This window comes from Lupinus angustifolius, unplaced genomic scaffold, assembly GCF_001865875.1.
Source record: "Lupinus angustifolius cultivar Tanjil unplaced genomic scaffold, LupAngTanjil_v1.0 Scaffold_416, whole genome shotgun sequence".
Lineage (NCBI taxonomy): Eukaryota > Viridiplantae > Streptophyta > Magnoliopsida > Fabales > Fabaceae > Lupinus > Lupinus angustifolius.
In genome coordinates, this window is record NW_017727826.1 from 54,378 (window position 1) to 73,506 (window position 19,129).

Here is a 19,129-nt window from a genome sequence, read left to right on the forward strand (position 1 = left end):
TACTCGTCATAGACTCACTTATGTGAATGTGGAAGTGGGGTCACTTCCTATGAAATTTTGGGGCATAAATTTCTAGAGCGTTCACTATATTGGGATAAACGTGCATGACCTTTAATGCACAAGCTTTACAGAATGCACATTTGAAAAGGTTGGGTGTGGTTTGATGCCGAAGATAGTGTTAAAGAGTACGAGTCACTATAGTAAAATCTGGATCTAATTCCTTATGCAAAGGTTCAAATCGCATGACACCTTTGTTTATGCACAATCTTATTGAGACCACAAAAATTCTCGGAAATCATTTTTAATTTCAAGTAGGGTATTGTTGGAACTTGGTTTTCTGAAAGACATTAGTGAGAACTTTTGGGTGTGAAATCTAAAAAACTCCCACATAGAAGAGTTTTGAAAAAAATAACAACTTCCAAGTCCCACATAGAAGAGTTTTGAAAAAATAACAACTCCCAAGTCCCACATTAGAGAGATGAAGAACTTGAAAAAACTCTCATGTTATAAATAGAAGCCTCATCCCCTCATATTTTCTTGCCCTAAGTTGAATGCGTTTTCATTCAACTTTTTCTTTCTCCCTCGTATTTTCTGCCGATGTATTTCCGGAAAACTTCTCCCCCTTTCTTTTCGTGACAATAAGAATTGGCACATGTAGCCATATTGTGAGAATTTCGAGAACTGACACTGGTAGTCAATTTCGAGAATTAATACTGGTAGCCATATTGTGGTAGGTGTATTCAAGATCGGTTCTTACAATAAGAATTTGATAACAGAGATCTGAGCTGTTCTATTCTGTGGAGGACGTGGTTGATAGTCTGTTTGCACATTTTGGACAAAGACATCAAACTTCTTAAAGAGAGCAACATGATCGTGACAGTTGGTAAGTATTATTTCGTGTCATTTATAATTGTTGTAAGCTATGTTAACAATAATATCTATATTTTTTTTTTTTTTTTCTTTTTTTGCTTTTTCTTCATTTTTATTTTCACACGGATCAAAATCCTCCTTCGAACTAAAGGATAACTTAGAATTATCATATATTTATTTGTCAAAATAGCAATATTGAAATTTAAGTGAATTGCATCTAAACAATTCACCACAAATGGAACATCCTTTACTACTAAAAATATGCTAACTTGTTTTTTCTTATTATAAGGCACCAACTAAAAATATTAGATGATCCTTTAAAAATTATACTATTATAATAAATTTTAAAAATTATGATAATTAACCCCTCTTATTGGTATACGTATTTTGGGTAAAATTATTTTATAATAAAAAACGTAGAGGTAACATATGTTTCATATAGATTATGTTTTTAGTTTCAGTTTATAAATTGTAATATTATTTATAATTTTTTAAGTTTATAATATGTTTATGTCATGAGTACCTTAGTTGAAAACTGAATATAAATTAAATTGTTTTGTTTGGATAAGGTATAAAGATTATTTTTTACATAGTAAATTATAGAAAATGTATGAGGTTATTTATTTATATTATGATTATTTTGGGTATTTTTTACACTATTTTTTAAATATACATTTTTTAATATTTACCATCATATTTATTTTTACTATAAATTTTTAATATTGCATAACAAAAGTTAAAAGTATATTAAATTAAAATCAATATAAAAACCAACAAATAAATAATAAGTTATTTATACAATTACACAAAATAAATAATAGACAAATATCAAGTTTTATATAAAAGTTTTAATAAGTTATGATAATAATGTGAAGAGTTGTGTAGTTTGTTGGAAGAGTAAAAAGGATGAGACATATAAAGTTATGATGAGGTAAAAAGAGAAGTGAAAAATTGAAAAAAAAAATAAACTAACCAAAAATAAATCAACGTATAATTTTGGAGCTTATTTTTAAAAAAAAAAAGTTGAATTTATAATTCATTAGTTGTCAAACATTCATAGTTTTTATTTTCATATTATTTTTAAAAAAATAAGTAAAATTTATAATAAAAAAAAAAACAAGTCACACGACCCTAGTATATATATTATAGGAGCTCTCAATAAATTACCTCAATTCATGTGAATTATATTTTGCGTAAGTAATATAAATACAAATACGTTAATATAATAAATCTAATAAATATTATTTTCCTTAATTAGTTGATTTAGTAGTGTAAGATCTATTTGATCCAAAAGAAAAAGTAAAATATTAAGGATTCAATTTATGGAAGCATCACTATTAGAGGAACAGTCATGCATGAATAAATAATTAATTCCTTAACGATATGGTAAAAAGGTTTTCTTGGTGGTACAAAAAAATCATCAAATTTATATTAAAATTTTATCTATTTCGTATACATTAGATCACATTAAAAATTATATTAGGAAATATTCCCAACTTTTTTTAATAAATGTATACCTTTAAACTCATCAGGACAGACCTCTCTAAAAAAAAAGAGAATCCAACTTATCAAAGCATAAATTTATAGCTCTTATTAATTTCCCCCTTCTAATTAACTAACTTTTTAACCAATTTTTTCCAGGTAGAACTAGAATCTCAATTACAGCAGAACACGTGATGAGCACTACAAGAGGGTTTCTGTAGAAACCACTTCCCAATACATATCGTGACATGCAATCCAAAAGTGGTAGCTAGCCTAGCCTCCACGGCTCGGTCCACCAAGTTAGTATCATTTTTCAGGTATACTTAAGAAAAGTAACATATGTCAGTATATCATAAATTGATACTTTATATATTAATGATTGATTTATAAATGATATATATTATTTTTTCAATATGAAAAAAATGATTTATTGAAAGATTTTATAAGAAACTATATCATGATTATACTTCTTTTTTGTATACCACTTCTTCTAGTTAATTGGTAAAATGTATACTTTAAAATAATGGGTTGTTGGGTAGTTTACCTCGAAGGGTATTAAAAAATCTTAGCTGTGTGATGGGGAAAACTCCACGGGTTCTTTTTCAAAGTGCTATATATGACTGAATGAATAACCTTAGTTTACAGTATACAAAATATATAGGCTTTCTTTTCCAAGTTGCCTAGGGTCCTTGACCAAGTGCGTTTGCTTTTCGGTGTGGTTAGAGTTGAAGATGAGTTTTCATCTTCATTTCTTAGTTAGGTTATATTAGATGAGTGGTTTTTCATTATTTCTTCTATTTTGTTTTAGATCTGAGATTTTGGTTTATGTTTAGCTGTAGTTTTTTTTTTCTTTATTTCTTTGTGATAAAGGCTCATAGATTCTGTTAGTTTGTTTTTCATATGTAGTCTTGTATCTTGAACCAACTTGAAGGTTCAGAAGTTTTTTGTGTCTTTTGGACAGGTACATATGTAACTATGAACTTTTTGTGATTAGGTGTTTAACTTTTGGGTTTATTTTCCTCATCTTTTGGTATTTTTCTTTATTGATTTGGATGAAGCGAGTATAACTTAAATGGTTGTAGTGTTATGGTTTTTTGGTATAACAAACGGTATATGTAAGGAAATAATTTCTTTTTGTGTGTATGAATGTTCTTTCTAAGCATCATTTCTAGAAATCAAATATTTGACATTTTAGTCTATCTTAAACTTTAGTATATTATTATATCATTAGATTAACGCTTTGTTAGTTGTGTTAGTAGTGTTTGATGCTATTTATGGATAAAATCAAAATAAAAGGTTTTATGGAGTAGAGCTCCTTGAAGTCCAATGGAGGATCTTGCAAGGTTGATTATGCTGCTATGCTATGGATCCCATAGTTCTACCCAAATAACATTCTTTTGGGGTAGTTCTACGGCTTCCATATCTTGGGAGCTTCATTACCTATAGTTAGATCCTTATTTGGATTGAAGGGAGCTCTACACTTTTCTCCTTTAATGCTTTATTAGTTGTTTATTACTTTTTTAAACTTACATTTATGCACATAATTTTGTATAATATATGATATGATTCTTGATCTCTTTCTCTTACCAGGAAGTATATACTTGGACATGATAGATCGGATCTTTGCATTCACAGATGGTGAGGTATATGAACTAGTTTGATACGAAATCTTGTTGTTAGTGATATATTTCCATGATTTTGAAGACTATGAAATTAATAATATAGTTCATAGAATGTTAATTTCAAGATATTATTTTTTTAATATTTATTCACGTTAAAAATATCTAGATATATAAAATAGTAAAACAAGTATAAAAATAGCAACACCAACAGAATTGTTTTCTAACCATTGAAACACAGACTGTATTGTATCATTTTCACACGGTTCGTCAATCATATTATCATAATGTATCATTTTTTATGATAATTATTAAGAAATATTTGTTGAGTATTGTTGGATAATGGTTTACAAAAGGGTAGCCAAGCTGTTTAACGGATCTCTAACTTTGACAAAAGAAATTTGTGTATTATTATTCTAAATTCTAAAGCAAAAATTTATATTTTTTTGTTTAAGAAAATGTTATCGCATTTAAGGAAATGTGAATGTTATGAACAAGTGCTTCTAAGTTCTAATCAGTTCCTTCCATTTGCAAGGAATTGCAGCTGCAGCAACGTAATATTAGATACAACAAGCACTGTGATGTACTACTGCCTTAAGCATTATGCAATACGATGAGAATTTTGCAAGATGCTTTTGGATCCTGCACGCTCTTGTTCTTGTTTCTGTTTAGGAGTGTAAAATTTGTACATGGACAGTGTAAAGATTTATATACATGTACATTATTATTTATCCTTCATTTGGATTTTTTTTTTGTTTTGAAAAATCAACGATAATTAAATATCAATGGTGGATGATTCAATGACATTGTATAAATTTTGTATACTATCAGTGTATATATCTTTTTCTCTTTTGTTCAATATTTATTGGAGAGTGAATTACACACCTACACCTAAAGAAACCCTTTCGTTATTTTTTTATTAAAAAATTCATTAATAATTCTAAAGAGATAATGACTCTTTTATTATCATAATAAACGAAAAATAATAAAGATGTAATGACTCTTTTATTATCATAATAAATGAAAAATAATAAAGATGTAATGACTCTTATGTTATTTAAATTTTTTTCTACAATATATCATGTTTTGTTTAATTTAAATATACTCATTTTCCTGTTTATTTAAAAGATTATACTTATTTCTCAGTGACCCTTTTATTATCATAATGAACGAAAAATAATAAAGATGTAGTGACTCTTATATTATTTAAATTTTTTTCTACAATATATCATGTTTTGTTTAATTTAAATATACTCATTCTCTTGTTTATTTAAAAGATTATATTTATTTCTCCTGAATGGTTAGACAGTCTAATATATAGAACATAAGTTTTTGTATGTGTAAAAATGAGAGATAATCTATGTAATTTTCCTATCTCTCAAATGAGAGATAATCTGTGTAATTTTTTATCTCTTAAATAAGAGATAATCTGTGTAATTTTTTTAAATTTCAGGGGTACCGATGTAATTTACTCTTTATTAAAAAAAATTAAATCTCAGCAATACCAGTGTAATTTACTATTTATTAAATAATTTTTGCTAAGACTTGATTAGAAGCTTTGCTCACATACCCTTAAGCAATTTAAATAAACTGTGATTGTTTAAGAATGTTGCTTAAGGAGTTTGTAGAGTATGATTATTTTAAATTATTATTTTCTAAGCAACACTTAAATGACTAAGTCCTAATGACTCTTAATGAAACTAAGTTGGCAGTAATTGTTTTAACAATGAGCTTATTGAGCTCCGATTATTTTTACAAATTTTAAATGTTTAACTAGATGATTAAGAGTTATTTAAGTTTAAGTGCACTTTAATACTATAGCTGTTGTTATATGTTTTGATATTTTTTTCAATTCCAATTTTTTTGATATATAAGAAATGTAATACATATTTTTCACTCATCCTTTTATTTGTTATTCATTTTCCAATGTAAATTAAAATAAAATTTCATATTATTTATTAATTTTTTAAATATGTGTATAATCGTAAAAGTTAAAATATTGAACGGACAGTAATTAAAACACTAAATTTATTCATTTTTTTTCTTTTTTGTATTACCAAAAATATTTTCTCATATTTTGAGTAATGAACTAGTTGTTTTAGAGCACATAACTCTATCTCTTGACAAGTGTTACTTCTAGAAATTGAAGAATTTAACTATTACAATCAACATTTTGTTGGTCTCATTCTCTTTCCAAAGCACTACTTTTGTACCTATGTTGCTTATAAGTAAAAATGGAAATAGTAATCACGTCCCATCCGGTTGGACTATGTTGATGCGAGGGATTTATGTTCTAGTTGGCTCTTAACGACCCTTAAAAATGAAGATAGAAAAAGATTAATTCGCAAGGAGTGAGCAATCTACATGAAAAAGTCGAGGACTATGTTGCATACAATACCCCAGGTGTAACGATTCTGTCGCCCGGGTAAAAAAATTAATACCAAATGGAGTAATTATTTAAGAGATGTGATTCATTTAGATAAATCTAAATTATTATATTTCCCTAGAACTATAATTAAGATATGAAGTTTTTTAAATTTATTCTTAAAGTAAATAATCTTTACCCATTATCTAATTGATTAAACTAATTTATCTATATTCACTTTCTCATAAAATATTAATTTATATAATGAAATAGTATACCACATCTAAAATTAAGGAGAATTTAAAATAGATGCAAGAAGAATTTCTCTCATAGAGATTACCAAAAGATGCTAATGAACTAAAGTTCACCGCATCCTTCTATTAAATTTAAGTCGCATTTAGAAAACCCAAAAATATTTAATATTTCTCTTGAACAATAAAATACATATTTATTTGAAGTGTGTCGATACTTTTGTAGTACAAGATTCAAGAGAATCTTTTATTGGTTATTTTGTGAATCTATCCGTTGTTGTCTAACGGTGCCCCCTAAGAATTCCGAGAATAATCTCTTGAATTAAGATTCAATTTTTTGCATTATATGTTCAATATTAAACTTAATATCTTAATCCTTCCCTAATCTATTTAAATGGTATGATTATATGACTAATACAATCATATAGGTTCACTCTCTAATACCCAAACTTTGTCACTCATAAGAATGAGTGCTGAGAAACCTAATCTACCATATTTAAGGGTTGAGACCTTAGCCCATAAACTATGAAACTACTCATTCATAATAATAGAGAAACAAAAAGACAATTTATTGAAGAATAAAGGGAAAAAGTACATAAATTCTATTATATAATTGTGAGTATAACTCATGTTTTGCTCACTCAAATTGTGTGTTTATGGTTAGTGTCCTTTTCAACTATTCTACACTGACTTATGATGCACCTTTTAAATAAAATTGCTCATACTTATACAATTGTAATGCGTAAATGTGTATGAATTCTCATAGTGTACAAATAGTACAGTCTACTTCATGAACGTATTAATTGTAGAACAATTAGCTAGAAAAATGGGTGTGGAAAACTTCAAAAATGGTCAAAGCATCTCGCTCAACAAGTAGAGTCTCGTTAAGTGAGCAAAACCTCACTCGACGATAATGAAGACTTCGCTCAATGAGTGAACCCTCACTCAACAAGAAGGAAGGTCTCGCTCAACGAGCACATCGTTTCTGAGCAAGAATGTTACACAAACTTTTTCATTTTGGAATGCCATGACCCCTCAACTAGCTTATCGTCTCTGAGTGAGAACTGAATACCTCGCTCAACGAGACGAGTGCTTCTATAGGTCACTGCTCACCATGGATACTCTTTCTTAGCAAGAGTGCTTGACCCGACAACATTTTAAAGATAAAAATACTCATTTTTGGGGGAACTATTCCCCCTTTCCTCATTTTTTTAATTCCTTAGGCTTATAATTTTAGGGCTTTTGCAACCCATTGGAGAGAGATATTTGAAGATTGAAGTCATTGACACCTCGTGGAACTCATTCCAGTGCTCTTCCATGGAGAATCTTCATACTTCTCCACTTTGTTGGTTACCATGGAAATGATTAACTAACTCATATCTTGTTGAAATTAGATGAAACTATTGACTTTCATATATCTATTTTGATTTAATTAAAATACTAATTTTTATGAAATAATTTAAATGGTTTATTCTTGGTTTTAATGTTTGTTTTACTTTGATCACCTAAAGCATGATTATAGATGTTGAATGTATTATTAGATATCACGGGTTTGAGTCTAAACTAGAATATATCATAGAGTAGATCTAATTTCAAGGAATAAAGTTAAATTGATTAGTCAAGATAACATCCAAGCTTATTGAAAATTTCTTTATTAATCATTCAAATAATTAATAGTTTGAGTTGATCTTCTCATTAAGATAATAATGATGTTAAACATAAATGATGTTGAGGAAATCCAAGAATTGATAGTTTATGTGATTTAAATCAATCTGATATTGAAAGGTTGAATGGTGAAATCTAATACCAATGTTCTTTATCATATTTCATCTGTATTTCAATTTCTAGTTGTTTAATTCTAAAATCAAAGCCACTTGTGGAAAAATACATTTGCTTATGACTGTAATTAGTGTTGAATGACTAAATATTGCTCAAACCCTTGTGAATATCATACTTTATACTTGTTTATAACTATCTGATTCAATATTTAATTGACCAATTTGTCGATTAATAGTTTATATAAGATTACAAGGAGTCTAGTTATAGCCCTTGTAAATATCATAATTTATCATAACATTTGCATTATTAGACAATTGATATCTTTACCAAAGTGATTTATCAAATTCAATCAAAATAAATTCAATTTAAATCTGACTTTATCTTCACTTTATTGCATCTTCTAGAAAGTGTGTGGCCATCATCAAATCATATCGTTCATTATATTAATATTCATGTGATGCTATTTTAATTAATTCTATGCAAAACAATAAATAACTCATGTTTAATCTTAACAAAATAATAATGCAACAAATATTAATTAAAATCATAATTTAGATAGGAATTTACAAGTAAAATAAAGACAAAATGTGATGTATTTTCTAATACATCAACCTACACAGGGATAACCAATATGTTTAGGGTGCATGTGCCTTGGTGAATCTCTACTTCGAGGTAGTGGCCGCCATACTAACATAAATAAAATAGTTGAGTGATTACAATATACATTTGCGGGTAAAATGTTACGTGCTTATTTGTATCTATTTAATTATCGATTAATATTTTGAATAAAAAACCACTATGCCAGAATTGCAATTCAACAACGTGTATTTTAGATGTATAACAACATTTTCACGCACTTTATATTTGACCGCAGTAGTATATTATCATCATTAACAACGTTTCTTAATCATTGTTGTATTGAATATGTACCATAGCGCATCACACAAAAAACACTATCATATAGTGCATATAAATCCAACAGCACATCATCCACAAAGCGCTTCATATAAGTCTTACATAAACAACGCATTTTATAAATATTATTAGTAGCGCTTATTGTTGTGTTATTGTAGTACATATATATAACAACGCATTATCAAAAAAACATTGTTGTATAATTCATAAATATTCTCAAACAACATCTTAATACAACAACGTAACACACACATTGTGTTGTTGCATTAAGTATTTACAACAACATTGTCTATAAAAAGCGTTGTTGTATTAAGCCTTTACAATAATGCATGCCCGTGCTTTCCCTTGGATTCACTGTTGATTTTTATAAATTAATACATGTGTATACATTCATTAGAAGAACATACATTCTCAATAATACAATATTTATACATTCTGAACAACACAAACATATTAATACAGGCTAACAGTTTGTTTTATTAACATCAATACAATACAAACAACGAATATCATGTCAATTATATTTTGAAAGAGTACATAATTACAAATATAAAAAATTAAGCAAATTACAAAGAAATAAATTATACAAATTACAAACAATCTAAATTAAGCTGTAATTATACAAAGACTACTTGCATCTAATTTTTTCTTTTCTTTGATTGTTTTTGGCTTGTAAGATCATCATTATTTGGAGGAACATATTGATTCACCCATAACCCTTCATCGTGACCATCTCTTGTATATAAATCATCATCCGTAGTTGGTCCGCTCTCACACGAAACAATCAAAATTAAGCTATAATTATACAAAGACTAATTGCATCTACTTTTTCCCTTTCTTTGATTGTTTTTGGCTTGTAAGATCATCCTTGTTTGGAGAAACATATTGATTCACCCAAAGCTCTTCATGTGATCATCTCTTCTATATAAATCATCATCCATAGTTGGTCCGCTCTCACACGACTAATATGTCCCAAAAAAGGATCATCTTCATCAATATCTTCATATTTTTTGTCATCAATATTATTGACGATTATTTTGTTAGTTAAAAGAACAATGAACCATTTCATATCAGATGGGTCACTAACATAGAATACTTGCTGAGCTTGTGATGCTAGAATAAATAGCTCATATTTATATTCTGGCCTATTAAGATCCATCTGCATGAACTCTAACTCATCAACTCGGAAGTCATTGTTGTTATCAATTCACATACAATAAAAACCAGCATCTGAAACATTGTGTAATCCAATTCCCATATTTGTTCAATCACTCCAAAGTATGACATGTTCGCATATATTGGGTTCCCATATTTGTTCAATCACTCCAAAGTATGACATGTTCGCAAATATGGGAATTTGACATGTGTAAAGTTCGAGCAACAAGAGTCACACCACTATTTTGCATTTTACTTTGATAAAACATAAATACTTAGACTATTAGCTATCCATTTCAATCTTTTAGAAACTGAATGTGCATTTGTATTCAACTCTTCATCAATGTGATTTTTTAGCCACTTTATAAAACATTGATTATGCTCTTTGGAAATCTAATTTTCATTCTTACTTGGGTAAGACTTCCTTAGCATCTCCTTGTGTATTTCAACCTATGGCTCAACCTCATCGGCATTACGTAAAACATATAAGTGCGCTTCCTCCAATTTGGTTCTTGCTATAGTCAATATTTCATTCACAATAATACCTTCATCAAATGTTGTTCTGTTGCATATCGAGGCTTTGGAATGCCCATGAAATCAACATCAGTAAGGTATCCGGTACAAAAGTCAAGAGCTTCTTCAACAACATATCGCTCGACAATACAACTCTCGAGTCTTGATCGGTTCTTCACATACCCTTTTAATGTCTTCATATAACGCTCAAAGGGGTACATCCATCTCATATAGAAAGGGTCACATAGTTGTGTCTCTCGAACAAGATTAATGCCTAGTGTGAATCATTATGTCAAAAAACGAATGTGAGAAATACATTTCATGCTCACATAAAGTGAAAATAATTTGTCTTTGCAATGCAGGTAATTTCTCAGGGTCAATCACTTTGCTACAAATTGCCTTGAAGAAGAAGCATAACCTAGTTATGGTTCCTCGAACTTTTTTAGGTAGAATTGACTGTATTCCAATAGGCAAGAAATGCTCCATAAGTACATGACAATCATGAGACTTAAGATCTTTTAACTTGAGATCTTTTAATTTGAGATCTTTTATTAATACGAGGTTCTAAATGTTGGAAGAGTACCCCTCTGGAACTTTAACACCATGAAGAATTTTAAAAAATTCCATTTTCTCCTTCCTCGATAAAGTATAAGTTGTTGGAGGTAAAAATGTATGTTTTCCCTTCACTATCGGCCTCAATTCCTTTCTTATTCACATACTAACCAGGTCCAACCTTGCATTCAAGCTATATTTGGTCTTACCAGAGACATTGAGTAATGTACCAAAGGGAATTTCAAACACATTTTTTTCAATATGCATAACATCGAGGAAATGTCTTACATATAATGAAGTCCAATATGACAATTCAAAGAAGATTGACCTTTTCTTCCGCCCATTTGTGACAATTTCTTTTGCAAAAGGTTTACCAAAGTTATATTTCAAACCCTTTACCTTTTGAAATAATTGGTCACCCATCAACGGCAAAGGAGCACGACCTTTTTCATTGTTTCCATCAAATGCTTTTCTCCATCATCAATAGTGATGATCTGAATGCAAAAATATATAATGGCCAAGGAAGACATTCTTCTTACAATGTTCAAATCTCATTGAATGAGTATTGTCTTCACTTATAGGACATGCAAAATGTCCTTTTGTACTATATTCAGACAGATTACCATAGGTAGAGAAATCATTGATTGTGCCGAACAACAAAGCCCTGAAGTTGAGTCTTTCTTCCCTATATGCATCGTACACATTTATGCATGTCTCCCACATTTCCTTCAAGTCTTCAATTAACGTCATTTCCTGATTTTTTAGGTCCCGAAATTAACATAGATAACATCACATATTTACGCTTCATGCATAGGGAATGAGGTAAGTTCTATATCACCAACATCACTGGCCATGTATTGTGGGAGGAACTTTGAACACTATGTGGGTTAATTCCATTCGTTGACAATGCAAGCTGTAGATTTCTTGATTCTTGACCAAAACTAGGATAGTCATGATCAATTTTTCTCTGTTGAGGATAATCTGCAGGATGCCGAAGCTTCCCATCTTTAATCATGTCGACATCATTGATGAGCAATATATTACACACTTTTCATAACCTTAATTTAGCATGATTGATTATTCTTGGTGCCTAATTGACTTTGTTTCACATGGTTTAGTGTTTTAGACTTTATTGGACTAATGTTCCTAAAATGAGTTAATTTGGGATTATTTGGCCTCATTAAATCTATTATCATTTTCATATCACATTTGGCACCAATCGCATTTTGGGCATTATGGAAGTGGAGGATATGTGCTGAAGTGAAGATTGTATTTTTATTTTAGGAATTTTTTATATTGTAATTTAGCTTTGGGCATATTGTTTAGGCCCAATTCGGTTTTGTGTGTGTTGGAGGGGTTAAATTCAGATTCCCCACTCCAAACACACACACTTTACTTTTCCTTACTTTGAAACATAAACACATTTTCGTTTTCCCTCTTTTTGCTCTGCTAGGGTTTCACTCCTTCTTCATTTTTCATTTTCGGTTTGTTCTTCCATTGCCATGGAAGGCTAAATTTCTGGACTGAGTTCTTTTGGTAATGTATCACAACTCTTGAGGTTTTGTTACTAATGCATTTTCGGTTTCTTTATTGCTGATTTCTTCTATCTTATTTCTGAGTATGGTTTGCTTAATTTCAGTGCTTAGAAACTGGTTGGTTGAGTTTATCTTCACTTAGTTGATTTACTCGCTCTAGTGCATGAATGCTTAGTTCGTGTGAATTTGTTAATCGTTTCATGCTCATATTGATTTCGCCTAGTTTGAGGTTTAGGTTATGGAACTTTGAATTTATTATCGCTTAGTTAATTGATTCTCATCAAATTCGGAAGTTAATGATTGGAATCTGAAAATAATCTTTTGAAACCGAGGATTGAGTTGTGAACAAACAAACGAAAGGGATTTAGCCATTTTATTACATTGCTTAACTATTGTTTCTGAATTTGATTTATGTTCATACTATCCAACAACAAAAACCCCCTTGTGTGTGTGTGAGTATAAGGTGTTTGAAGCTTTGCTTGAAAGATAATCCTTGGGAAATGACCTAGGAGTCACTTCCTAGTACTGCAGTTTTAATTGTTATATTATTTGTATCGGGTACGGCCTCGATCAATCATGTCATATCAACTTCTTTGTATCTTTGGCATTGTTAAACATACGCTTGAATCTTGCTTTGATGGAAAAATATCATCCAACCATTTTGGGAATTGAATCTTCCTTCTTATATTGTGATGCATTACATTTAGGACAAAACATTAATGAAGCATACTCATTAAAAAAATAAGATGCAATCATTTTCACAAGCATGTATCCTAGTGTAGTCCATGCCATTGGAGCATATCATTTGTTTTGTATCATAAGTTCGAGAATGGAGCACATTATCTTTCGGCAACATCTCCTTCAAAAGTGCAAGCAAGTCGAGGAAACTCTTACCAGTCTATCCATTAACAGATTTCAACTTATACAACCTTGACATTAATGCCAATCTTGTGAATTTAGTACAACCATCATATAATGGTTTCTCAGCATCACTTATCAACCGCTGAAACATCTCAGGACAATCCTGAAGATCCTCTTCGATAATGTTTGTCATTTCCTTGAAACGGTCGTCTTCATATGCATTGTGTAGTTGTCTTTCATATGCATCTGATCATCACAATCCACCACGTCTCTCTTCTCATCATGTCTTGTCCAACATGTGTAACTTTGATCAATACCGTGACACACTAAATGAACTTTTAACTCATTTGGAGTAATTCGGTTTGAGTAACAACATCTTAAGCAAGGACATACAATTCTATTAGGGTTTTCAACATTCTCAATTGCAAACCTAACAAATGATTTCACTCCTTCTTGACACTCATTCGTCAATCAATTGATACTCATTCATTTTCGATCCATTTTCTATTAACAAAAAAATATAATGAGAAGAAATCCCTAAAGTTAAAGCTTGGAGTTCATCTCACCAAGCAGATCAAATACATTATTATGTAAGCTAAATGAGTGAAATCACGTTCACTCATTTATAAGGAAAATATTTATAATTCAATACAAGCTAAATATAATGTAATTAAAAAGGCAAATTGGTGAAGGAAAACTCACTTTCAAGCTAAATATAAGGAAAACTCACTTTCAATTCGGTGTTGAATGCATGGTTGGTGATTTTGAGGTTAAACGAGTGAAGGATTTTCGAAATCGGTGAAGAAGGATTTTTGAAATCGGTGAAGAAGGACTTTTGTGTTGAATGAGTGAATGATATTCGAAATTCGATGTTAAATGATGATGAGGTTGAATGATTTTCGAGGTCGATTTTGAGAGTACTGAGTTTCGTCGCTGAGTAAAAGAGTGTTGGGATTGCTGAATGTGTGAGAATGCGAGAACAATTTAATTTTTTAGGATCTCATAGTATCTTCAACATGAAACGGTCGTCTTCATATGCATTGTGTAGTTGTCTTTCATATGCATCTGATCATCACAATCCACCACGTCTCTCTTCTCATCATGTCTTGTCCAACATGTGTAACTTTGATCAATACCGTGACACACTAAATGAACTTTTAACTCATTTGGAGTAATTCGGTTTGAGTAACAACATCTTAAGCAAGGACATACAATTCTATTAGGGTTTTCAACATTCTCAATTGCAAACCTAACAAATGATTTCACTCCTTCTTGACACTCATTCGTCAATCAATTGATACTCATTCATTTTCGATCCATTTTCTATTAACAAAAAAATATAATGAGAAGAAATCCCTAAAGTTAAAGCTTGGAGTTCATCTCACCAAGCAGATCAAATACATTATTATGTAAGCTAAATGAGTGAAATCACGTTCACTCATTTATAAGGAAAATATTTATAATTCAATACAAGCTAAATATAATGTAATTAAAAAGGCAAATTGGTGAAGGAAAACTCACTTTCAAGCTAAATATAAGGAAAACTCACTTTCAATTCGGTGTTGAATGCATGGTTGGTGATTTTGAGGTTAAACGAGTGAAGGATTTTCGAAATCGGTGAAGAAGGATTTTTGAAATCGGTGAAGAAGGACTTTTGTGTTGAATGAGTGAATGATATTCGAAATTCGATGTTAAATGATGATGAGGTTGAATGATTTTCGAGGTCGATTTTGAGAGTACTGAGTTTCGTCGCTGAGTAAAAGAGTGTTGGGATTGCTGAATGTGTGAGAATGCGAGAACAATTTAATTTTTTAGGATCTCATAGTATCTTCAACAGCGCATAATAAAGATAGTTCTGTCAATGATACCTAATCAAAAGTGCCACCTACATATAGCATTATGGAAGAACTCCTCATTTAAATATAAAGAAGGTAAGTATTCAACAACGCTTTTCTACGAATGCACTGTTGAATTAAACATAATCAACAACGCATTGTTAAAAAAACGCTGTTGTATAGGTACAAGAACAGTGTATTCATAAAAAAAGTGTTGTTGAAAGCCATTATTCCTAATTCTACAAAATTAAGCACAATAGAAAATAACTTGAATGCATACAGAAACAGAACAAAACAACAAACTATTACATAAACATCAAATTACAACTATATGAACACAACTGAATTTCAACTGAATTATATACTGAACATTAATTACACTTTAATGTTACATAAACATATATTACATACACCAAATCATATACATTACATTGGACATTAATTAAATTCCCTAAGCTACAATCTCTGCAAAAGCTTAGATACCCTACTGCGGTTTTCAAAGGCTTAGATGTCCTTTTGCGTTTTCATTACTTAATTTCTGAAAAAACAAATAACATTAACATCAACAATTAGACACGTCTTGTGTGCGTATGGTGACAAAAGTCTTTCAATCCTCTTCTTCAACGACATTTGTATATTTCATTGGAGGTTTTAGGTTGACATTGTCATCAGCATCTGTGAATAATTTTCCGGCATCAGTTCAGAATTGTCGGAGAGCCTTGCTAGTCGATTTAAGGATATAATCCTTATGCTCCTCACCAATATCAAAAGTTGACTGAAATAAAAACACATGTACATTAATTATATTGCATACAAACACATGCATATATGTACATTCCATGAAAACACATATACGTTCATTGCATGAAAACACATATTCATATATTGCATGAAAACACAAAAACTGAAAAATAATCTTACTTTTATTTCATTTCAAAACGCTCCTTCACGACATTCCCTACATCATCCCATTTGTTGAATGTTAGCTTCACATTCTGCCTAACCACAATGTAGCTTACCAATGAGTTGCCACCCTTCAAGTTTAATGGTTGTCATTTTGAGTTCCATTGAACTTCTATCTTCACATCCTTACTTCTTGCCCGAATGACATTCTTCATGGAAGTCATTCCACGTGGAGTTCGTTTTTTAGCATCGATTTGCTTGTCTTGTGGAGTCAGTGTAGCTTCGTCACCACTGTGAGAACCATGATCTTCACTTTGGGAAGTCATTGATGAAGTTTTTTGAGGTTTTTTAGAGTATTAGGGTTTATGAGAGTATGAGGGTTTGTTGAGAGTCTGAGTTTTCTTTTCGATTAAGTTTGTGAGCGTAGAGGGAACTGATTCATCTTTTAGATATTTAAACTATAGTAACAATTCAACAACGCTTGTTGCAGATAGTGTTTTTTTAATAAGATCTCTTCAACAACGCATATTAATGGTAGTGTTGTTGTATTGACCTCTTCAACGACGCTTATTAAGGGTTGCGTTGTTGTTGTAAATCCAATTGTTTATTACTCATTTTCATGAATACATCAACGATGCTTCCTGATTGATGCGTTGTTGAATAGAATCTAATTGACAGCATTATCTTAATTATGCGCTGTTAAATTGAAGTCATTTTCCAAATTAATAGCGTATTTTTAATTATGCGCTATTAAATTAAAATTTTCTATTTATTGGTGCAGCGGAAGCGATCGTTGCGTAGTGTTGGCCACAAGCAATCAAATAATGTGCATAGAATAAATAGAAGAGAAGAAACAAGAGAATTTGCTAATGGGGTTCGGCCAATTGTGCCTACGTCCCCAGGATCGTTGAGCGGCTACCAAGAAATTATTAGAGAATAAGGATTACAAACCTTAGCACACCCATGGGCCCACCTGCCCATGGGGTGTTTCTATTTGGTACTTATATTTGGTGCACATTATAACAAGGAACTTGAGTCCAATATATAACATTGGTTACTCTACTCTATTCCAATACTAGACAATGTGGGACTAATCCAATAATATATTTCAAGCATTCTCAACAATCTTCACCTTGATTGAAATAGACGAATATCTCGCTCATTTTGGAACTCTACACAAGAATCTCCACCTTAGCGAATATCTAGCTCCACCTTTCTCAATGTCTAATTCTCTTTAACAATTCTTCCACATAAGAGTTTGCTTCCCTTCAGCATAAACCTTATGAGTATCCTTGACGATGTTACCAAGAGCCTAGCTCTCCAAACGTGTATTGCAAGTTCTCGTACCGCCATCAAATGGAACACGCCGCCTAGCCACCTATTGCTAGGAAGTCTTTCGATATATTGGAACCTCTACATAAAATTTCACCAACAATCGTCCTCTTCAATAGTCAGTCAAACTGAATCTTGGAGCTTCCTTGGAAAGCCTCAACCGCTACCACCATTGTCTACTCCGACAATCCTAGTGCAAAAGAACTATCATACTCCACCATAAGGAGTATACCTACAGCACACACCCTGCGTCAATTCTAACTAATGTATGTGTCACATCCTTGCATCCAAGCTAATGCCTATTTCACACCTCTGCATCTCTACCAATGCTCGTGTTACAACTTGCATCAAAGCCAATGCTCATGTCACACCCTACATCAAAGTCAGCCATCGCCCTTGTGCTTTTATGGATCTGCTAACAATTAATATCTTTCACTATGACGTCTCACACACACCATTACGATATTCTCTTTCTCATCTCCAATGAGAACATTCTCTCAACATCTAGAAAGATATTATCAGTGTCTAACTCAACACCTCTGTCTCTATCTCCACATTGATCCTAACCCAATACATGAACTTATGGGGTTCTGGATCAACACATACATCACCCACACCACAGTTCCGCGATGCTTCTTTCTCCTTCAACTCATCTACTCTATCCTTGCCATTACCTTTGATGCACCTTGTCTAGCCATCACACATTCACCATCTTTGGCGATTATCTACTGTATAGGTTAAGAGTCATCTACCAATTGTTGGTGCAGCGGAAGTGATCGTTGCGCAGCGTTGGCCACAATCAATCAAATAATGTGCATAGAATAAATAGAAGAGAAGAAACAAAAGAATTTGTTAACGGGGTTTGGCCAATTGTGCCTACATCCCCGGGAGCACTAAGCGGCTACCAATATATTATTAGAGAATAAGAGTTACAAACCCTAGCACACCCATTGGCCCACTTGCCCATGGGGTGTTTCTATTTGGTGCTTATATATGGTGCACATTATAACAAGAGATCTTTGTCCAATATATAGCATTGATATTATACTATATTCTAATGCTAAGTAATGTGGGACTTCATACAATAACATATTTCAAACATCCCCAACAATCTTCACCTTGATTACAGATCAAAATATATACAACCTGAAAATACGTCAAT

General features: G+C 31.2%; 1 long non-coding RNA gene across 2 annotated transcripts; it reads left to right on the top strand.

The window, feature by feature from the left end:
* The first annotated feature begins 2,946 nt into the window (after window positions 1-2,946).
* On the top strand, window positions 2,947-4,702 carry LOC109341249. Of its 2 annotated transcripts, none has more exons than XR_002106921.1 (2): window positions 2,947-3,995; window positions 4,507-4,702. It is a non-coding gene; the product is annotated as an uncharacterized LOC109341249 (long non-coding RNA). The 2 variants fall into 2 exon arrangements; XR_002106922.1 differs by having other exon boundaries at window positions 4,516-4,702.
* Window positions 4,703-19,129: the final 14,427 nt, after the last annotated feature.